This window comes from Coregonus lavaretus, assembly GCF_964263955.1.
Source record: "Coregonus lavaretus genome assembly, chromosome: 13".
In the NCBI taxonomy this organism is placed as follows: domain Eukaryota; kingdom Metazoa; phylum Chordata; class Actinopteri; order Salmoniformes; family Salmonidae; genus Coregonus; species Coregonus lavaretus.
In genome coordinates, this window is record NC_140000.1 from 53,094,204 (window position 1) to 53,116,507 (window position 22,304).

Genomic DNA, 22,304 nt, shown 5'->3' on the forward strand with positions numbered 1-22,304 from the left:
GCATTGGGAGTAGTAACCGAAAGGTTGCACGAGCCGAGAGGTTAAAAATCTGTCAATGTGCCCTTGAGCAACGCACTTAACCCTAATTGCTCCAGGGTTTCCGTTGATAATGGTTGACCCTGGCCGTGACCCCACTCTCCAGGGTGTCTCGGGGGAGTGGGATATGAAGAAAAAAACATTTACAATTCACATACGCGTATAATACACACCTGTGAAACATAACAAATATTAGCACCCACCAAATTATTATTATTATTAGAATTATAATTATAATAGTAATTATAGGTATTATTATTTGGGATGCACCCAGACTTGTCTTTGTCACTTAGCTGAGACGGGCCACCCTGCCAATACCCATTCATATCCTCTGTCTGATAAGGGCTAGAGTGGCACTGCAGGACATACTAATGGTGCCCGCTGCTCTCCCACTGCAGGACATACTAATGGTGCCCGCTGCTCTCCCACTGCAGGACATACTAATGGTGCCCGCTGCTCTCCCACTGCAGGACATACTAATGGTGCCCGCTGCTCTCCCACTGCAGGACATACTAATGGTGCCCGCTGCTCTCCCACTGCAGGACATACTAATGGTGCCCGCTGCTCTCCCTGGCATTTGAAGCCCCCAAGGCAGGTGCTCTTTAAACAAGGCTGGTCTTACCAGGTGATTACTGTTGATTAGTTTTGCAGACGAGGTTGAGTGAGTGAGTTGGGGGGTGTATGTCTGTATGTGTGTATGTGTAACGTGCTATAGAGTAGGGTGAAGTTGCCCCTAGACGCTGATCTTGGATCAGTTTGGCATTTCCCTAACTATTGGTTAAAGCTGAGATCCGCATAAGGTGAAACAGCACCACTAGTGGCCACAGGCGCATTTGTTATTGTTTTGTTTCGGAATCGGGGCAGAGGAGCATCCTGCATCATGGTAAAATACATATTCTGATATTCTTCTATCGCGAGCGTGCGATGATGTGCAATGATGTCAGGAGGAAAAACACGGTGTTCGTTGTTTGATGTAACATTTTTGTTGTTGTAATATCAGAAACGGAAATGGCGGTTTCACAGCTACGGATTCCAGCTTGAAGGTTAGGATTGGGGGAGGGGAAGCTGATCCTCGATATGTACCTTAGGGAAACTAGGGAGAGTTCGAAACAGCATTAGCTGTGATTTTACATCCAGGTCATAAGTCAGACTTGATCACTGTCATTGGACGCTGTCCAGCTGGTGAATTACAATGGGACCACTGTAACTGGAGCTGTCCAGCTGGTGAATTACAATGGGACCACTGTAACTGGAGCTGTCCAGCTGGTGAATTACAATGGGACCACTGTAACTGGAGCTGTCCAGCTGGTGAATTACAATGGGACCACTGTAACTGGAGCTGTCCAGCTGGTGAATTACAATGGGACCACTGTAACTGGAGCTGTCCAGCTGGTGAATTACAATGGGACCACTGTAACTGGAGCTGTCCAGCTGGATACATCATGAACTAACCTCTGTATGTTTCTGTCTGAACAAATAACACTGTCTATAAAAAAGCCCATGGCGTTGCCAATCTATTCAGATCCCATATGTGCTGACACTGTCAATGCACTATAGGAGTAATCCAGCACAGACCCATTACATCTGTCTATAATCACACCCCATCTCATTCTGAAGTGAAAGCTTGTTCCTGCCTGATATGATGTGAGAGGGAAAACATGAAAGCCATATTTTCCCAGACACGGTGCCATTCTCTTTGTCTGGTTTTTGAGCTTTCATCTGAGGCAGTAGCTTTCAGCAGTGAGAGGACAGGCCGGGGGGGTTCAGTGACCGCCAGGGGAGACAAGAGTGTCATAAAAAGTACTGTGTCCAAAATGGCACCCTATTTCCTATATAGTAAACTACTTTTGACAAGGGTCCATATGGTAGTGCACTAAAAGTAGTGCACTATAAAGTGAGTAGCATGCCATTTGGGATGCGACCCCAAGATTTCCCCTCCAGAGACTAGCAGAATAACAACATCCTGTGCCGATGTCATGCGTTAGTGTGTAGCGGTAAAACGGAGTCAGGCGTAGGACACAGAACTTAGTCAACGACGTACTTTAGTAAATAAACATATCTTCCACGCAGGGAAGAAAATACCGACTCACATGTCAATGACAACAAAACAACGAACAATCACGCACAACACCATGAGGGAACCAGAGGGTAAAATAGGGAAACAAATTATCGTAATTGGAACCAGGTGTGTGCAATATAGACAAAACAAGTAGAACACAGAAACATAGATCAGTGGCAGCTAGTACTCCGGTGACGACGAACGCCGAAGCCTGCCCGAGCAAGGAGGAGGAGCAGCATCGGCTGAATTCGTGACAGTACCCCCCCCCCCTTGACGCGCGGCTCTAGCTGTGCGCTGACACCGGCCTCGGGGATGGCCAGGAGGACGCGGAGCAGGGCGAGTCGGATGACGACGGTGGAAATCCCTCAACAGGGAGGGATCGAGGATGTCCCTCCTAGGAACCCAGCACCGTTCCTCCTGACCGTACCCCTCCCACTCCACGAGATACTGCAGGCCCCCCACCCAACGCCTCGAATCCAGGATGGAACGGACCGAGTACGCCGGTACCCCCTCGATGTCCAGTGGGGGCGGAGGGACCTCCCGCACCTCAGACTCCTGGAGCGGACCAGCTACCACCGGTCTGAGGAGAGACACATGGAACGAGGGGTTAATACGGTAATCAGGAGGGAGCTGTAACCTATAACAAACCTTGTTCAATCTCCTCAGGACTTGAAATGGCCCCACAAACCGCCGACCCAGCTTCTGGCAGGGCAGGCGAAGGGGCAGGTTTCGGGTCGAGAGCCAGACCCGGTCCCCTGGTGCATACACCGGGGCCTCACTGCGGTGGCGGTCGGCGCTCGCCTTCTGTTGCCTGATAGCCCGTTGCAGTCGTACATGGGCAGCGTTCCAGGTCTCCTGCGAGCGCCGAAACCATTCATCCACCGCAGGTGCCTCGATCTGGCTCTGATGCCATGGCGCCAGGACCGGCTGATAACCTAACACACACTGAAATGGAGACAGGTTAGTAGAGGAGTGGCGGAGGGAGTTTTGGGCCATCTCTGCCCAGGGGATGTAAACCGACCAATCCCCCGGCCGGTCCTGGCAATAGGACCTCAGAAACCTACCCACATCCTGATTTACTCTCTCCACCTGCCCATTACTCTCGGGGTGAAACTATATCCTCAGGTACCCCGTAGTGCCGGAAGACGTGAGTAAACAGGGCCTCCGCAGTCTGTAGGGCCGTAGGGAGACCGGGCAAAGGAAACAGACGGCAGGACTTAGAAAACCGATCCACAACGATTAAGATCGTGGTATTCCCTTGTGACGGGGGGAGGTCCGTAACGAAATCCACCGATAGGTGTGACCACGGCCGTTGTGGAACGGGTAGGGGTTGTAATTTCCCTCTGGGCAGGTGTCTAGGTGCCTTGCACTGGGCGCACACCGAGCAGGAGGAAACAATAAACCCTCACGTCCTTAGCTAAAGTAGGCCACCAGTACTTCCCACTAAGACAGCGCACTGTCCGACCGATGCCAGGATGACCAGAAGAGGGTGACGTATGAGCCCAATAGATCAATCGATCGCGAACATCAGATGGAACGTACACACGACCCACTGGACACTGGGGGGGGAGTGGGCTCCGTGCGTAACGCCCGCTCGATGTCCGCGTCAACCTCCCATACCACCGGTGCCACCAGACAAGAAGCCGGAAGTATGGGAGTGGGCTCCCTGGACCGCTCCTCTGTGTCATACAGCCGGGACAGAGCGTCTGCCTTGGCATTCTGGGAACCTGGTCTGTACGAGAGGGTGAAAACAAAACGTGTGAAAAACATGGCCCACCTTGCCTGGCGAGGGTTCAGTCTCCTCGCCGCCCGGATGTACTCCAGATTGCGATGGTCAGTCCAAATGAGGAAAGGGTGTTTTGCCCCCTTGAAGAAGCTCCACCAGACTGAGCTTCTTCGAAAAGAAAGCACAGGGGCGGAGCTTTGGTGGCGTACCCGAGCGCTGAGACAGTACAGCTCCTATCCCAGCCTCGGACGCGTCCACCTCGACTATGAATGCCAAGGAGGGATCCGGATGAGCCAGCACGGGAGCCGAGGTGAACAGAGCCTTCAGGTGACCAAAAGCCCTGTCCGCCTCAGCTGACCACTGCAGGCGCACCGGTTTCCCCTTCAGCAAGGAGTAATGGGAGCCGCTACCTGACCAAAGCCCCGGATAAACCTCCGGTAGTAGTTGGCAAACCCTAAGAATCGTGCACTTCCTTAATTGTCGTTGGAGTCGACCAATTACGCACGGCTGAAATGCGGTAATTTTCCATCTCCACCTCTGACACGGACAGGCGGTGGCCTAAGAAGGAGATGGACTGTTGAAAGAACAGACATTTCTTAGCCTTGACGTACAGGTCATGCTCCAACAGTCGACCAAGCACCTTGCGCACCAGGGACACATGCTCGGCTCGTGTAGCGGAGTATATGAGAATATCATCTATGTACACCACTACACTCTGTCCGTGCAGGTCCCTGAAAATCTCATCGACAAAGGATTGGAAGACTGAGGGAGCATTCATCAAGCCGTACGGCATGACGAGGTACTCATAGTGCCCAGAGGTGGTACTAAATGCCGTCTTCCACTCATCCCCTTCCCGGATACGCACCAGGTTGTACGCGCTCCTGAGATCCAATTTGGTGAACAAGTGCGCCCCATGCAATGACTCCGTCATACTAGCAATGAGAGGTAGTGGATAACTGTACTTCACCGTTATCTGATTGAGACCTTGATCGTCAATGCACGGGTGTAAACCTCCATCCTTCTTCTTCACAAAAAAGAAACTTGAGGAGGCAGGGGAAGTGGAAGGCCGAATGTATCCCTGTCCCAGAGATTCGGAGACATATGTTTCCATAGCCGCCGTCTCTTCCTGTGACAGAGGATACACGTGACTCCGAGGAAGTGCAGTGCCCTCCCAGAGATTTATCGCACAATCCCCCTGTCGATGGGGTGGTAATTGAGTCGCCTTCCTTTTACAGAAGGCGAGAGCCAATTCGGCATATTCGGGAGGAATGTGCATAGTGGAGACCTGGTTTGGACTCTCCACCATAGTTGCATCTACGGAAACATCTACACACCTCCCCGAGCACTGACGGGACCATCCCTTGAGAGCCCTCTGTTGCCATGAAATAGTGGGGTCATGAGAGGCTAGCCAGGGAAGCCCCAACACCACTGAAAATGCAGGAGAATCAATCAGGAAGAGACTAATTCTCTCCTCATGACCCTCCTGTGTTTTCATCCAGAGTGGAGTTGTGACCTCCCTAATCAGGCCTGACCCTAAAGGGCAACTATCTAAGGCATGTATAGGGAAGGGCACATCAACAGGCACAATAGGGATCCCTAATCTATGTGCAAATAGACGGTCCATAAAATTCCCAGCTGCGCCTGAATCTATGAGCGCCTTATGCTGGGAATGCGGGGAAAACTCAGGAAATTCTACGTGAACACACATGTGTGCAACAGGGAGCTCTGGGTGAGTCGGGTGCCTACTCACCTGGGATGGTCCACCAGTGCCCTGCCTGCTGCCTTGACTCCCTGAGGACCCTTTCCAGCACCGACCAGCAGTGTATCCTCTGCTGGGGAATGGACTGGACGGACCCTGATCCGGAAGTCCGCGGGTGGCCAACAGGTTATCCAGTCGTATCGATAAATCCACCAGCCGGTCCAGGTTAAGGGTGGTGTCCCTGCAGGCCAGCTCTCAATGAACGTCCTCCCGTAGGCTGCATCGGTAATGGTCGATCAGGGCCCTCTCATTCCACCCCGCGCTGGCTGCCAAGGTCCTGAAGTCCAGTGCGAAGTCCTGTGCGCTCCTCTTTCCCTGTCTGAGGTGGAAGAACCGTTCCCCCGCCACTCTCCCCTCGGTGGATGATCAAATACCGCCCGGAAACGGCAGGTGAAATCTTCATAGCGCACTGATGCCGCGTCTATTCCTCCCCACTCAGCGTTGGCCCACTCGAGCACTTTCCCCGACAGACAGGAGATGAGGGTGGACATGCTCTCGTATCCCGAGGGAGCCGGGTGGATGGTTGCCAGGTAGAGCTCCACCTGGAGCAGAAACCCCTGGCACCCGGCAGCTGTTCCATCATATGCCCTCGGGAGCGAGAGCCGAATCCCACTGGATCCAGGTGGTGAAGGGGTGGACAGCGGTGTGGAGTGAATAGTAGTGGAAGGAGGTGTAGAAACCCCCCCCCCTCTCCCATCGCTCCATAGTCTGTACCACTCGATCCATGGCTGTGCCAAGAGTCTGTAGCATCGTCGAGTGCTGCTGGATGTGTTCCTCCACTGATCCTGGAGGAATGGATGTACCTGCTGACTCCATAAAGGTGCGTGATTCTGTCATGCGTCAGTGTGTAGCGGTAGGACGGAGTCAGGCGCAGGACACAGAACTTAGTCAACGATGTACTTTACTTGTCAAATGTAAATAAACATATCTTCCACGCAGGGAAGAAAATACCGACTCACATGTCAATGACAACAAAACAACGAACAATCACGCACAACACCATGAGGGAACCAGAGGGTAAAATAGGGAAACAAATGATCGTAATTGGAACCAGGTGTGTGCAATATAGACAAAACAAGTGGAACACAGAAACATAGATCGGTGGCAGCTAGTACTCCGGTGACGACGAACGCCGAAGCCTGCCCGAGCAAGGAAGAGGAGCAGCCTCGGCTGAATTCGTGACAGCCGACACTGACAGATGCCAAATTAAATATTGAATAAAGTCAGTTGTTAACCCTATCAGTCCCGAGACCCCAGAAAAATAATCAGCTTTTCATTTATCTTACTTCCATTTATCTGCATGTATCCCTTATATACTGAACAAAAATCTAAACGCAACATGCAACAATTTGAATGATTTTACTGAGTTACAGTTCATATAAGGAAATCAGCCAACTGAAAGAAATTCATCAGGCCCTAATCTATGGATTTCACATGACTGGGCTGTGGTGCAGCCAGGGAGGCCCACCCACTGGGGAGCCAGGCCCAGCCAATCAGAATAAGTGTAGCTTGTGAGCATCATAGAGCAAAACATGTTACATGTCCGTGTTCGGGAGATTCCTTTTCATAGATAGCTTTTAATCGTTTATAGCTCAAATCACTCGGACTCTACAGACATTTTTGTAAAAAGACCGGCCCTGGGCCCCTTTGGGATCCGCCATTTTCTCACAAACACCGCTCTAGCCCAGCCCCCGTTAATCACACAGACTAATGGTTGGTACCAATGGAGTCTATAGCTCAAACACACAATGTTTAAAATGGGTTAGAAGTCCAAATCTAGCCGGCGTCGCGGTGGGACTCATTGGGTTAACCTTTTTTTAGGATTCATCATCAACTGAAATGCAGCAAATAAGAGAGTGTGATATTGAAGAATTATTGGGCAGAGAGAGTCAAGTTTCCCCTCTGTACAGATCTAGGATCAGCTTCCCCTCCCCCAACCCTCACATTAACCATAAGTGGAAAAAACTCTAAACTGACCCAAGATCAGTGTCTAGGCCTGGGGGGCAACGTCACCTTACTCATGAAAACAGTATCATCTCTACCTGTGGTGTTGCTTCAGGAGACTGTTTAGACTCGTTCCTGTAGATTCTAGCTGTTTTATGGATTTTGTCTTCCATCACAGCATTTTCTTTCAACTTTACATTTCATCCCGATGTGTAGCCTAGCATTTTCCCAAGCACAGGGAGAGAGTGAATATCTCAGGACTTAGGCTTGAACGGTTTTCTTCCGTCCTGCCCCAGAACAGATGAACAGGCACTTGTGTGAGACAGAATGCCATGCCATATTACATAATGTTTAAACATGACTCAGAGCACATCTCTGACCCATTTTCCTTGGTATGGTTGTTAGTATGAGGGGGATTCTCTATGATCACCCACTGAGGCATCTTTCCACTGTATCTTAAGGATGCACATCTTTTCTGAAAGCTAAGTCTAGTCATTTTAGAACAGGAACACAGAGATGATCCACCGATAGTGTGAGAGGTAGTCTTTAATGCCATGCTGTAAGATGTTCGTAACATCAAAGAAAGGGCCGCCAACAGAAAGGTAAACAATGGAGTGATGTAAACAATGGAGTGATGTAGCCTATTGCACTATTCATATGAATTTTATTGTCGATCATTCTTCTTTATGTATTGCGTCTTATGTATTTTTAAATCACATGACCAAACAAATTTCCCCCTGGTGAGATAATAAAGTTGATCTAATCTAAGGATTGATACGTCCCAAATGGCAGCCTATTTCCTTCCTATATAGTGCACTTTGTAGGGAATAGAGTGCCATTTGGGAAGTAGGCATTGTATTATCTTCTTAGACTACCCACGGCGGGCCGTCCAATGACACACACCTCTCACTCTCATCAGCAGCGGCCTGCATCCTAAATGGCAGCCTATTTCCTTTGTAGTGCACTATTCTTGACTAATATGGGCCCGGGTCAAAAGTAGTCCAAAATAATTGGGAATAGGATGAAAGAGGGAGAGACAGAGACAAAAGGAAAGCGAGAGAAAGAAGAGAAAGAGGAACAGAGGGAACATTTGTAGTTCTTCTCTGTAGGAAGAGAGGTCAAATGAAGCGCTAGAGGTGCAGGGTTCGCTAGCAAAGCAGAATGCTACAAGCAGCAGATTGCAGAGGAATCAGCAGCGTTTTGCTACAGCAGAGCCCAATGAGAGTGATAGGGCATGGTTACTCTACCTCCCAGGGGCTGTGTACAAGTTAACGGTGTGTGAGTTCCTCTGGGGATGAAAGTATGTGTGTATGGGGGGGGGGGGGGGGGGGGAGCATCCATCTTACTCAGCCAGGGCAACAGATACAGTATAGTATGGCTGTGGGCTATGGTGTGTGGTGTTTCTTCATATATATCGGCCAATGGTTTGTTGTGTGGCTCGTGTATTGTAACACAGATAACTTGGGCCGTAACATTTTTGGGGCTCGTCCAGGATCAAGGAAACTATACAAGTAATTTGTCAGATGTTAATCAGGCAGGACGCACCACTACCGTGCACGCTCCGGGTTTAAGTTTCTCCTAGGTACAGATCTAGGATCAGCGTCCCCTCAACCAATCCGAACCTTAACCATTACTGGGGGAAATGTAATACTGACCCAATATCAGCGTCTAGTGGAACTTCACCCAACAGCTAGCGTGCACCCTATCCAGAGCAGGGATACCTAACAAGGCTCAGGATAACACACAGAAAGGCTTGGTTCACTTCCTGTCTCTCTCATTCCAAAAATGTCCCTAAACACCTCTAAATCACCTAAAGGAATAGGTTCTAATAAAACGGTAATGTGCTTTAGTTTCTGAGTGGCTGGCAACACCACAGAGGCCAGGCTATTCTCATACCTCGGAACGGAGGACTCCGTCATCACAAGCCTGCAGCCAGGCCAGTCAGATAGTGTTCCCCCCTGGGTTGGTGTCATTAATGTGTAATGAACTTCCTCTAAACATTCCTGGACAAGGAGGCAATAAGGCCGGCAGTACTTGTTGTTAGTGTACTGCTGTCAGAGGCTGCTGAGGGGAGGACGGCTCATAATAAATGGCTGGAATGGAGTGATCGGAATGGTATCAAACACATGGTAACCATCCGAAGGACTCGTCCTGATGTGGCTTGTAGAAAGACATTTCTGACAACATCTCTGTCATTTGGTTAATCAGTGGTGGTGCTGCTCGCCAAAGTCAAAATAGCTTGTTATTGTCGCGGTTAATGTCCTTGTTGTTATCAACAAACTTTGATAGCAGGCTATATTTTATGGGAGATTGTAGGACTCGTGTGTGTGTGTGTAAAAAAAATAGAGAGAGCGAGAGACAGAGAGAGAGCGAGAGAGAGTGTGTTTCAGGTTTCTTAGGGACCGGAGAGTGCCAGCGGGTGAGAGTGTGAGATCGATGTACATTCCCGTGGCCCTGCTGGTCAGGTTTCCACCGCCCGCTCCTACTGAATGTTCTGAACGCCACGTTGGTTGGAGGCCTATCGACCCTATCTATCCCAGGATCCTTTGCTCAGAGTCCTGACCACATTCTACTGCTTCCTGTGGTGCTTCCTTTGGCTCTCCATGCCCAGTTGGGCGTGATGGGATGCTGGCCATCAAAGTAACAAGACTCCGTCCCAAATGGCACCTTATTCCCTATGTGCCCTACTTGGACCAGGGCACATAGGTTCCTAAACCACTGTATCAAGAGGCAACTACACTGGACTGACAAGCCATGACAGATTCATAAAGGTTGTCATTTCAGTTTGAAAGAGTTGGAGATTTATTTCACTCATTATCTATGAGCTATAATGAATTTATCTATGAATGCACCAATTTGTAATTCGCTCTGCATAAGAGCGTCTGCTAAATGACGTAAATGTAAATGTAAATCTATGAGCTATAATGAATTTACCTACGAGCTATAATGAATTTACCTATGAGCTATAATGAATTTACCTACGAGCTATAATGAATTTACCTACGAGCTATAATGAATGTATCTATGAGCTATAATGAATTTACCTACGAGCTATAATGAATTTACCTACGAGCTATAATGAATTTACCTACGAGCTATAATGAATTTACCTACGAGCTATAATGAATGTATCTATGAGCTATAATGAATTTACCTACGAGCTATAATGAATTTACCTACGAGCTATAATGAATTTACCTACGAGCTATAATGAATTTACCTACGAGCTACGAGCTATAATGAATTTACCTACGAGCTATAATGAATGTATCTATGAGCTATAATGAATTTACCTACGAGCTATAAATGAATGCTATCCCTTTACTTTCTAGTAAAACTATTGATGTCTCAATCACATATGTTACTGTACTAAAACCAGTAGGCCAACACTATTACTAGCACCGTTCCTTCTAAGCTGCGCACGGACGCGCATCTCCCCTTGGACTGGGCAGAAGAAATATCCGCCTGCACAGAGAAGCACGAGATTGAACTTCACTCACCTTTCTTGAGTTTTCCCCTTTTAGTTAACACTATCAACGTTTCGCTCTACTGTGGGAAATGTGATCGAATCATCGCAATATTAGCCAGTTTCAATGTAATATAACATAACTGAAACAAAACAAACTATGCAAGACTTAGTATGCAAAATGAACTGTGCAAGATATTTTGTTGTAGGCAGAGCACATTGGAGTAGGATTCTATTGCAATGACAGGCACTACTCAGCCCTACTCTACACAGACCAGAGCACCATAACCAATCACAGCTGAAGTAGGCCTATATGTAAATAGCCATTGCCAAATATGGATCTGTGCCGTTCACTTTGAACTGGACAGTTTTTTATGTCAAGTGGTTTCTTGCATCAAACAATAACATTTTCAGTCACCTCCTTATCTGAAGGAAAAGTGGATAAACAGGTTAATGTCAAACCCTACATGTTTTTTCCAAAAGTCTCATGGAATGTAGGCCTACATTGAACACCACACATTGGCTGCTACTTTAGGCTGAATGATAGAACAGCTAACTCCATGTAAAAAATGGATGTAAAAAAATGTCTTCATTGTTTTTGATGGTAGGCCACTGATAGGCCTACATTATAATCAAATAGCCAAAGTAGCCTACTTGGCCACTGTTAAACTGTAACTTAAAGCGGGCACGGCCTCAGTGTTCACAGGATTTTCACAACATTCAAGTTTGAGCTCAGCAAACCTGAAATCTGCTCAGTGCCTACATTTTTTTGAGGGAACATTGATTCTAAGCCTATTTACATCACACTCCTCTCAGTATATTACTCCAGTAATCAGTCATTGTCTATTGCCTGACCAACACTATCTCAGTGAGAATGCATCAAAACGTGTCTCAGAGTAGGAGTGCTGATCTAGGATCAGCTTTGCCATTTAGAACATCATGAATAAGATGACATGGACAGGAGGGACCTGATCCTAGATCAGCACTCCTATTGTACCTTGTGTACGTGGTCTAACAGGACCTTTAGTGCTGGGGTAATAACCTCAAAAAGCCCAACAAAGCAGACAGACTGTGCCTGTGGTCGTTAGTTTAACCCCTCCCTCAGCAGGTTCATGTGCTTTCCAGACTGCCGCCGTCAGCCTCGTGGAAAAAACACTCAAGAAGCTTCTCCGTCAAACATTAGACAAACGGATCCACTCGGGTCAGCGATCCACACGACTGCAAAGTCAACACGTCGGCGCCGCAGTAACTAAGGCAGGAGAGGCATTAGAGCCTGGTCAACACCACTGGACTAACCATTTACATAAATCCTGGTCAACACCACTGGACTCATCATTTAGGTCAGCAGGTACAAAAAAGGGGCAGGGATGTTTTTAAGCCTAGAAGGAGAGGGAAACATCTACAAGGCTAAGCTGAACTCTAAAGTTAGAGTTCAATATAGTCAGGCTAACTCTAAAGCCAGATAATATTGATTAGGAAAGTTTTGGAGAGACTGGAGTGCAGTGTATCCACTATCCAATGATCTCTCTACCCTCGTGCACACACACCTCTCTTTCTCTGCAGTGCTTTAGAGTGACAAACCAGTGGAAGAGCAGGCATTACTGTAAGGGACGTTTTCTCTCCATGGGAAAATGACAGATATCCTGTTGGTGGAGGAGGGCTGGAGCCTGGGGAGAGGTGGCTTGAGGGTCTGGCTCAGGCTGGCTTGGCCACTGAGCAGGGGGAAGGGCTGCTCTCCTGATTTACAGCCGGTGTAGAAACACACTGACAGCCCCCATAAATAAAAGCACTCAACACACGGGACAGGGAGCACCTCAGAGTCTCCGACACCCAGCACGCCAGCCAAGATACTGTCCACAGCCACCACCAGAGCCAAGCGCCAGTCAACAAACACAATGGACAAAACATTTTACTTTTGGATTTTCGGCAAATGGACATGGCGGTACTGTATCAATATATCAAATTACATTTCAACGCAAGTCCCACACAATGGTGAGGAATAAAAAAAAGTTATAGAAAAGTTGACTTGAAATGTCTAGACACGACGAGCGCTGACTCATTGAACTCCTGTTGAATCTGAATAATCTCTCACTGAGAAAGTACAGAAGGGGGAGAACACCTTCAATCCTTTAGAAGAGCTTCCTGACACTGTGGCACGGTGCTCAGTGGTGTTGTGGAAGCCTGCCTAGACATGAAGTCCAGGCAGGGCCATAAAGAGAGAGAGGTGTTGGCACTGGGGTGATGGGACTGGTTCTGCATCCCAAATGGCACCCTATTGCCTATGTAGTGCACTACTTATGACCAGGGGCCATGGGGCTCTGGACAAAAGGGATTTGAGATGCAACTTGGGACTGCTCATGGCCGTAAGAGAGAACTGAGGGTGTGTGATGAGGTGTCGGCAACAATCTCACTCCACACGTCTGATAACCCAGAGGAGAGCCATCACACAGGGGACAAGCCAGGGAGAGTGAGCAGAGAGCTCCACTCCATCTACTCTGAGGTGGGAGACAGGGATGAACTGGATATTTAGGGCTATTGCCAACAGGGAGGGAGGCTGGCAAAGTGTAAATTGGGGATGTGCCTGAAACCGTCTTGCAGAGGCGGTGATGCATCATCGACCTGCTTCCCAGGGTGATAGATTTAGTTAATGGTGCCTAGGCCGAGAGGTGATATCCGTGTTTCACTGGCTTTGGGTGTCAATCACTACATGGCCAATGCTACAAAGGACAGGAGTTATGAGTTACTGTTAGGGACTGTACTTCCTAGCATGGTCAAATAGTGAGGACCCTGCACAGTTATCTGGGATTTACTCATAGCTTGGAACAGTGTTTATCAGATTGCAGACAGAGGCATGTTATCATTGACCTCAGAGCAACTGGGACAAGGCGTTGGAGGAAGGGAAGTCAGCCCAACATGGTGGAGCAGGAAACCCACAAACAGGCACAGTAACTCCTCTGAAGCCAGGAAAACCAGGCTAATCTAGTACACACCAGCTAACAAACAAACCACAAATATCTATTTTCTTATATCTGAAAGGAACCTAAAGACGTCAGGCCTCTTGTCCAGGGTCGTGTTTATTAGGGCAGGCAGCGGAGAATGCTTGAAAACGTTTTGCAACGGGAAACAAAAAAGGATAGTTTCTTATTGAACAAGTTCACGTCGTCAATCCCTGTTTCAGTACGTTTTCTTCTGTTTTGTGTATGATGAACACGAGTCATGAACCATGCTCTGGGGAAGGTGGAAGGGGAGACCAGGAGGCCAATGCTAACAATCTGATTACACACACTCAGACCCAGACTGTTCAACCGGCCTACTGCTAACAATCTGATTACACACACTCAGAACCAGACTGTTCAACCTGCCTACTGCTAACAATCTGATTACACACACTCAGAACCAGACTGTTCAACCGGCCTACTGCTAACAATCTGATTACACACACTCAGACCCAGACTGTTCAACGGCTGCATCCTAAATCACACCCTATTCCCTACATAGTGCCTATAGACACCGGTCAAAAGGATGGCACTATATTGGGAATAGGGTAACAATGGGGAGGAAACCAATGTCTCTGCTGAGCCACAGCCAAAACTGGGATAGCACTAATGAACGGCGGTCATGAGTAATGGAGACCCCAAAACTACATCCTCACGTTGATAGATAAAGACTTCTTATAAAGTAACTGATTGGCCCTGAGAGTATATAGTCTTCTAGATAGTTCTGTAAAGTATGTGGACACCCTTTCAAATGAGTGGATTGGGCTATTTCAGCCACACCCGTTGCTGACAGGTGTATAAAATCGACCACACAGCCATGCAATCTCCATAGACAAACATTGGCAGTAGAATAGCCCGTACTGATGAGCTCAGTGACTTTTAACGTGGCACCGTCATAGGATGCCACCTTTCCAAAAAGTCAGTTCGTAAAATTTCTACCCTGCTAGAGCTGCCCAGATCAACTGTAAGTGCTGTTATTGTGAAGTGGAAACATCTAGGAGCAACAACGGCTCAGCCGCAAAGTGGTAGGCCACACAAGCTCACAGAACGGGACCACCGAGTGCTGAAACGCATAGCGAGTAAAAAATAGTCTGTCCTCGGTTGCAACACTCACCACTGAGTTCCAAACTGCCTCTGGAAGCAACATCAGCACAAGAAATGTTCGTCGGGAGCTTCATGAAATGCACGTTAGTGAGGTCCATACAGAAATGGTTTGTCGAGATCGGTGTGGAAGAACTTGACTGGCCTGCACAGAGCCCGCAACCCTCAACCCCATTGAACACCTTTGGGATGAATTGGAAAGCCGACTGCCAGCAACGCCTAATCGACTGAGAGCCAGTGCCCGACCTCACTAATGCTCTTGTGACTGAATGGAAGCAAGTCTCCGCAGCAATATTCCAACATCTAGTAGAAAGCCTTCCCAGAAGAGTGGAGGCTGTTTTAGCAGCAACGGGGGGAACAACTCCATATTAACGCCCATGATTTTGGAATAAGATGTTCGATGAGCATGGGGTCCACATACTTTGTACCTGGGAGTATCTAGTCTTCTAGATAGCTCTGTAAGGTATAATACTCTCTCTGTTTCTCCCTTGCTTCCGTGACCCTCGCTAGTAAACAAGCCACAGGGAAGCTCAGTCTATGATTAATCCACAACTTCTTGGCAATCAGTTCTCAGCCCAGCCATCCCCATTCAGCATTTTCCCCAACAGCAGACAAAGGAAAGGGACTAAACAGAGTGATGCTAACATTGCTACAAGATAACACTGCTAACATTGTTAGCGCACAGCTGTGCTGTCCAGATGACAGGATAGTATGTATCTCTGTTAGCCTCAGATGCTAGCAGGGTACACATACTAGCATGCCTAGGCTAGCTGAGCACTCTTCCAAGTTTGTGATCTGAAAGCAGTCAGTGTCCACACAGTCATCAACAAACAAGCAGATACAGTGGAACAACTCAAATCCCCATGTTTCATTAGCAAAATAAGAATTACATTACTAGTGTAGCTACAATTCTAGGTATGTTGCATTTAAACTGCAAACAAAGAAACCCGAGGAACACACACCCACTAACATATCAATCCAAGACAACCCAAAGCTTCCGCTAAGCTTCAACCTCCTCCACCCATCGTTCTTTCTTGTGTTTGTTTGACAGAAAGGCAGTGTTAGTTTTGCTCTGAGAGAGGAGAGGAAATGCATACCGTGTGACGTGGCTGCTGCTGCTGTGTGTGACAGGACTAGTCCTGGTACGACCAACTGAGCTCTCACACACACACTGGAGGGGAGGAGGGAGAGAGAACGAGAGAGAGAGCGTGCTGGAGAGCACGAGTCAGTCTCTCTCTCTCTCTCTCCCTGCTCTCTCTCCCCTGCTCTCTCTCCCCTGCTCTCTCTCTCCCCCTGCTCTCTCTCTCTCTCCCCCTGCTCTCTCTCTCTCCCCTGCTCTCTCTCTCTCTCCCCCTGCTCTCTCTCCCTGCTCTCCCCCTGCTCTCTCTCTCTCTCTCCCCTGCTGTCTCTCTCTCTCCCCTGCTCTATCTCTCTCTCCCCTGCCCTCTCTCTCTCTCTCTCTCGCTGTCCTGCTACCCTGGTGAGCATTCTGTTCTCTTTCACTCTCTCGTACACACACAACCCCTCCCTCTCTGACACTCTCTCTCTGACACTCTCTCTCTCTCCCCTGCTCTCTCTCTCTCCCCTGTTCTCGCTCTCTCTCTCCTGCTCTCTCTCTCCCCCTCTCTCTCTCTCCCCCTGCTCTCTCTCTCTCTCCCCCTGCTCTCTCTCTCCCCTGCTCTCTCTCTCTCCCCTGCTCTCTCTCTCTCTCCTGCTCTCTCCCCCTGCTCTCTCTCTCCCTGCTCTCTCTCTCTCCCCTGCTCTCTCTCTCCCCCGCTGCTCTCTCTCTCTCTCTCCCCCTGCTTTCTCTCTCTCTCCCCCTGCTTTCTCTCTCTCTCCCCTTGCTCTCTCTCTTGTTTATTCCCTCTCTCCTTTTCTCTTCCTGTGTATACAAGTTCTCTCTTTCTCAACAGCTCCTTTGGTTTTCCTGCAGTATCTCTGATTATCTCTTTTATGTATCCCTTTTGTTGGTTGTTTTGCTGGCACACACACACAGACACACACACACACAGACACACACACAGACACACACACACTCATCCAAAATCAAAACAACACTCCATCTCAGACACCATGTGTCTCTGTTAATTCCAAGCCTTTCTGCACCAATAACTGCCAGCAGGCCACCTGATTTCCCCAGCCATCAAAGCGAAAAATCAACACCCCAGCGAGCGACCAATGGAGATGCAACAACCCGACTCAGTCCATCGCCATGTTATTCCGGCCCGACTAGGTGTTCAGCCTCGCTTCAGCCTCATTAATGCTTCAGTTTTCTCTGATGCTCCATTAACCTACTTAGCTAGGCACTTTCCCCTAAACCACAGGCCATTCTCAAGTCTACATTTAGTCTGACAGCTTGTGTCAAAGACCCAGCAGAGAAACCCAGTTAAGAGTGAGGGGACGATGAGGGGACGATGTCTTAAGTGGTTTCACAAAGACAGTATGATTCTCCTCTGCTCTCTTCTCTCTCTACACATTTTCATTTGCCAGCAATGAAGTGATCAATGGGGCAACCAAAAAAGCCTCCCGACATTTTTTTTTTTCTCCGTTGAAATCGACAAGGCTTGGAAGTAGGCAAAGAAGTGAACTTGGAAGAGTGCCAACTGGGTCAAAAGAAAGGCCATTAATTTGGGCTGGTCTATACAAGTCTCTGGAGGAGAGGGTGCAGCAGGCAGAGGCATGGTGGAGAGATTAAACCATGGTAAATGCTTACCTTGGACAGTGAAGGTAGGCCGTCATTGTAAATAAGAATTTGTTCTTAACTGACTTGCCTAGTTAAATAAAGGTTTTATTTTATTATTATAGGTCCTGTTTTATTTATTTTATTATTCTTTAAAGGGGATCCGAATTCCAAGGAGAAAGGGGACGGATAGTAGGGGCATAGACAGAGGGCATAATGTGGGCTGGTGTCAGGAGCTTAAGACCACACTGAAGGCCCTGTTTTGAAGTCAGGGTTACACTGAAGGCCCTTTTTTGAAGTCAGGGTTAAACTGAAGGCCCTGTTTTGAAGTCAGGGTTAAACTGAAGGCCCTGTTTTGAGGTCAGGGTTAAACTAAAGGCCCTGTTTTGAAGTCAGGGTTACACTGAAGGCCCTGTTTTGAAGTCAGGGTTAAACTGAAGGCCCTGTTATTACTTCAGGGTTAAACTGAAGGACCTGTTTTGAAGTCAGGGTTAAACTAAAGGCCCTGTTTTGAAGTCAGGGTTACACTGAAGGCCCTGTTTTGAAGTCAGGGTTAAACTAAAGGCCCTGTTATTACGTCAGGGTTAAACTGAAGGCCCTGTTTTAAAATCAAGGTTAAATTGAAGGCCCTGTTTTGATGTCAGGGTTAGACTCCAAGGGTACAGAATGAGGCATCTTATTTTTTCAGAGGGCTTCAAATGACAAAAAAACATCTACATTCCACATAATCTAATTGTGATCACATGGGGAGAATACTGAGCTATTATTGGACAGATTTTGTTTCCGACTTTTCTATGTAGGGCCAGGCTGAACACTAGCTGGCGTGATGATATAGGCTGCGTCCCATAGGGCCCTGGTCTAAAGTAGTGCACTATATAGAGAATAGGGTGTCATTTGGGATGCATCCATAGAAACAACAAGCCCGCATGACTTCCTGTATCTGGCGTGTGTTGTGCCTACGGTGGAACAGAAGGTGTGAAAGAGAGGGGTCAGACAAGTGGTTGGGATGATTCAATAGGTGTTTGCACTCCTTCAGTGGCTTATTGCTGACCTTCCACACAAGCTAAGTCACGCTAGGCGATATAGCTACTGTTTGCTTCCACAAGGCGTATTTCAGTAAAGGTAATTGCACCTTTGAGACCGGGCTGCAAGTATCGTCAAAGGTCAAACATTGCAAAACATTGTTGTTTTCAGAGCAGTTTGGAAACCCGCCATCCAGAGATTGGGTCTGGCCATAAATGCTCCAAAAGTGATCTGCTTTAAAAGCCGTTCAAATGACCATAACTGGCTCAACTTGAAGACCACCCAGCAGCATTCGGTGGCCTAGCGGCTTTAGCTCAGTGGGCTAACACAATGTTGTGGTGCACAGGAGACCCAGGTTCAAACCCAGTCAATATACAGTGAGGGAAAAAAGTATTTGATCCCCTGCTGATTTTGTACATTTGCCCACTGACAAAGAAATGATCAGTCTATAATTTTAATGGTAGGTTTATTTGAACAGTGAGAGACAGAATAACAACAAAAAAATCCAGAAAAACGCATGTCAAAAATGTTATAAATTGATTTGCATTTTAATGAGGGAAATAAGTATTTGACCCCCTCTCAATCAGAAAGATTTCTGGCTCCCAGGTGTCTTTTATACAGGTAACGAGCTGAGATTAGGAGCACACTCTTAAAGGGAGTGCTCCTAATCTCAGTTTGTTACCTGTATAAAAGAGACCTGTCCACAGAAGCAATCAATCAATCAGATTCCAAACTCTCCACCATGGCCAAGACCAAAGAGCTATCCAAGGATGTCAGGGACAAGATTGTAGACCTACACAAGGCTGGAATGGGCTACAAAAGACCATCGCCAAGCAGCTTGGTGAGAAGGTGACAACAGTTGGTGCAATTATTCGCAAATGGAAGAAACACAAAATAACTGTCAATCTCCCTCGGCCTGGGGCTCCATGCAAGATCTCACCTCGTGGAGTTGCAATGAACATGAGAACTGTGAGGAATCAGCCCAGAACTACACGGGAGGATCTTGTCAATGATCTCAAGGAAGCTGGGACCATAGTCACCAAGAAAACAATTGGTAACACACTACGTCGTGAAGGACTGAAATCCTACAGCGCCCGCAAGGTCCCCCTGCTCAAGAAAGCACATATACAGGGCCGTCTGAAGTTTGCCAATGAATATCTGAATGATTCAGAGGAGAACTAGGTGAAAGTGTTGTGGTCAGATGAGACCAAAATGGAGCTCTTTGGCATCAACTCAACTGGCCGTGTTTGGAGGAGGAGGAATGCTGCCTATGACCCCAAGAACACCATCCCCACCGTCAAACATGGAGGTGGAAACATTATGCTTTGGGGGTGTTTTTCTGCTAAGGGGACAGGACATGGGGACGATGGACAGGGCCATGTACCGTCAAATCTTGGGTGAGAACCTCCTTCCCTCAGCCAGGGCATTGAAAATGGGTCGTGGATGGGTATTCCAGCATGACAATGACCCAAAACACACGGCCAAGGCAACAAAGGAGTGGCTCAAGAAGAAGCATATTAAGGTCCTGGAGTGGCCTAGCCAGTCTCCAGACCTTAATCACATAGAAAATCTGTGGAGGGAGCTGAAGGTTCGAGTTGCCAAATGTCAGCCTCGAAAACTTAATGACTTGTAGAAGATCTGCAAAGAGGAGTGGAACAAAATACCTCCTGAGATGTGTGCAAACCTGGTGGCCAACTACAAGAAACGTCTGACCTCTGTGATTGCCACAGTACTAAGTACAGTACTTTGCCACCAAGTACTAAGTCATGTTTTGCAGAGGGGTCAAATACTTATTTCCCTCATTATAATATAATAATAAAATAATATGCCATTTAGCAGACGCTTTTATCCAAAGCGACTTACAGTCATGCGTGCATACATTTTTGTGTATGGGTGGTCCCGGGGATCGAACCCACTACCTCATTAAAATGCAAATCAATTTATAACATTTTTGACATGCGTTTTTCTGGATTTTTTTGTTGTTATTCTGTCTCTCACTGTTCAAATAAACCTACCATTAAAATTATAGACTGATCATGTCTTTGTCAGTGGGCAAACGTACAAAATCAGCAGGGGATCAAATACTTTTTTCCCCTCACTGTAACAAGTACCAGAGATGTCATTTTACCTCAATAAGGCAAATTCTAGTATAATGACTGGTGCTAGACAGAAACATTTGTATAAATTAAATAAATAAAAATTGGTGGCAAAAACACTAGCTAGCTTAATTTCCACAACCCACGCCTAAAAATGTGAGGTACATTGTTCAAGAAAAAAAAAGTGCCACCTGCACAAAGACACTACTGTGGTGGTATAGTATAAATCTAGCCTGTTGAGAAGGGTCATGATTCCTGTGAAGAGGGACACAGGCCCTGGGGTTAGGCCTAAGCAGAAAGAAAGTAAGTGAGTGACCACAAAACCTTGCCGGTTTCCCACACTCTGCTGAGGGAGGAGAGGAGACAACAGAAGAACAGAGCTTTGCCCCTACTAGACTCCAGACAAACAAACATTACGAGAGATCAGAGGCTCATTTTCAGTATAATACTAACTACTTTAATTAGGGTACAGAACTAATCTGTGCTGAGAACTCCCGCTGAGCCCGACTTAAAATTACTACGTTTATAGGGATAGTTCACCTATTCACTATTGACTTGCATTGGGTTTTGTGCCACAAATACTAAAAAGTTAGCATTTGGAGACAGTGGCCAGATAAACATTTTGTAAAATGGGTGAACTTCCCTTTAAGGAAGAAGTAGCATATACAACTAAGGAAATGATTTACAGCACTTTTAGTTTCCAAGGAACGTAAAAACTCACCGCCCTGGTCTGAGTGCACAACCCCAGCTCCAGATTAATGCCAATGTAACGGTAGTGGTGAGAACTGACAGATCGTAAAACATTCGCTGAAATAAATGGTTGTTTGCACCGCCAGGCATCTTGGCAACCCCTGCTCATCTATCAATGATTACTGATGCTCGCAGGTTCCTCGGCTGTCGCTCTGTGACATCTCTCTTTTGTAAGTCTCTGAGATGTCAACCAGAGAAGTGACATCAATAGAGGCCTTTCTTATGGCCTCTCGCTCTCTTTCATTGTTACAAAGAGAGAAGAAACTTCTCCTTTCTTCTTTCGTTCACGATCATGGGAAGACCTCTGTTACTCAACCAGCACAATTTGCTGGAACTGAATTAGGAGCATGTGTGTGTGTGTGTGTGTGTGTGTGTGTGTGTGTGTATTTCCAAAGGCAGGCCTAGTATAACTGACTAAAGACAACCAACCTAATAGAGGATGCTGTAATTGGTCAGTCAGAAACTGGACTCCAGCCCAGACCACTGAAAGCCTTCAATGAACTGTTCCTTATTGTGCCGATCATTTGGGACCGTCTATTGTTGGAGCCGATCCCAGCTACCCTGATCTTTGTTTTTGTGTTTGCTGCTATCCCTCTCATGTTTCAGTAAACAACAGCAAGAAATGCCATCTACAATAAGCCCACTGGGGAGTCTTGCATGGTCAAGCC

At 47.4% G+C, this 22,304-nt stretch overlaps 1 protein-coding gene across 3 annotated transcripts in view; it reads right to left on the bottom strand.

Annotated features, from left to right (window-relative positions):
* Positions 1 to 22,304, bottom strand: part of LOC311140595 (oxysterol-binding protein-related protein 8-like) — a 150,366-nt gene that overhangs the window by 88,747 nt on the left and 39,315 nt on the right. For 2 of the 3 annotated variants that reach the window (XM_084175721.1, XM_084175720.1), the window contains exon 1: positions 16,185 to 16,207. The exons of the other annotated variant lie outside the window; for it this stretch is intronic. The gene's annotated coding sequence lies outside the window, so the exon portion shown is untranslated. Of the gene's footprint in view, positions 1 to 16,184; positions 16,208 to 22,304 lie in introns of those variants that run through there. 3 annotated transcript variants of the gene reach the window in all.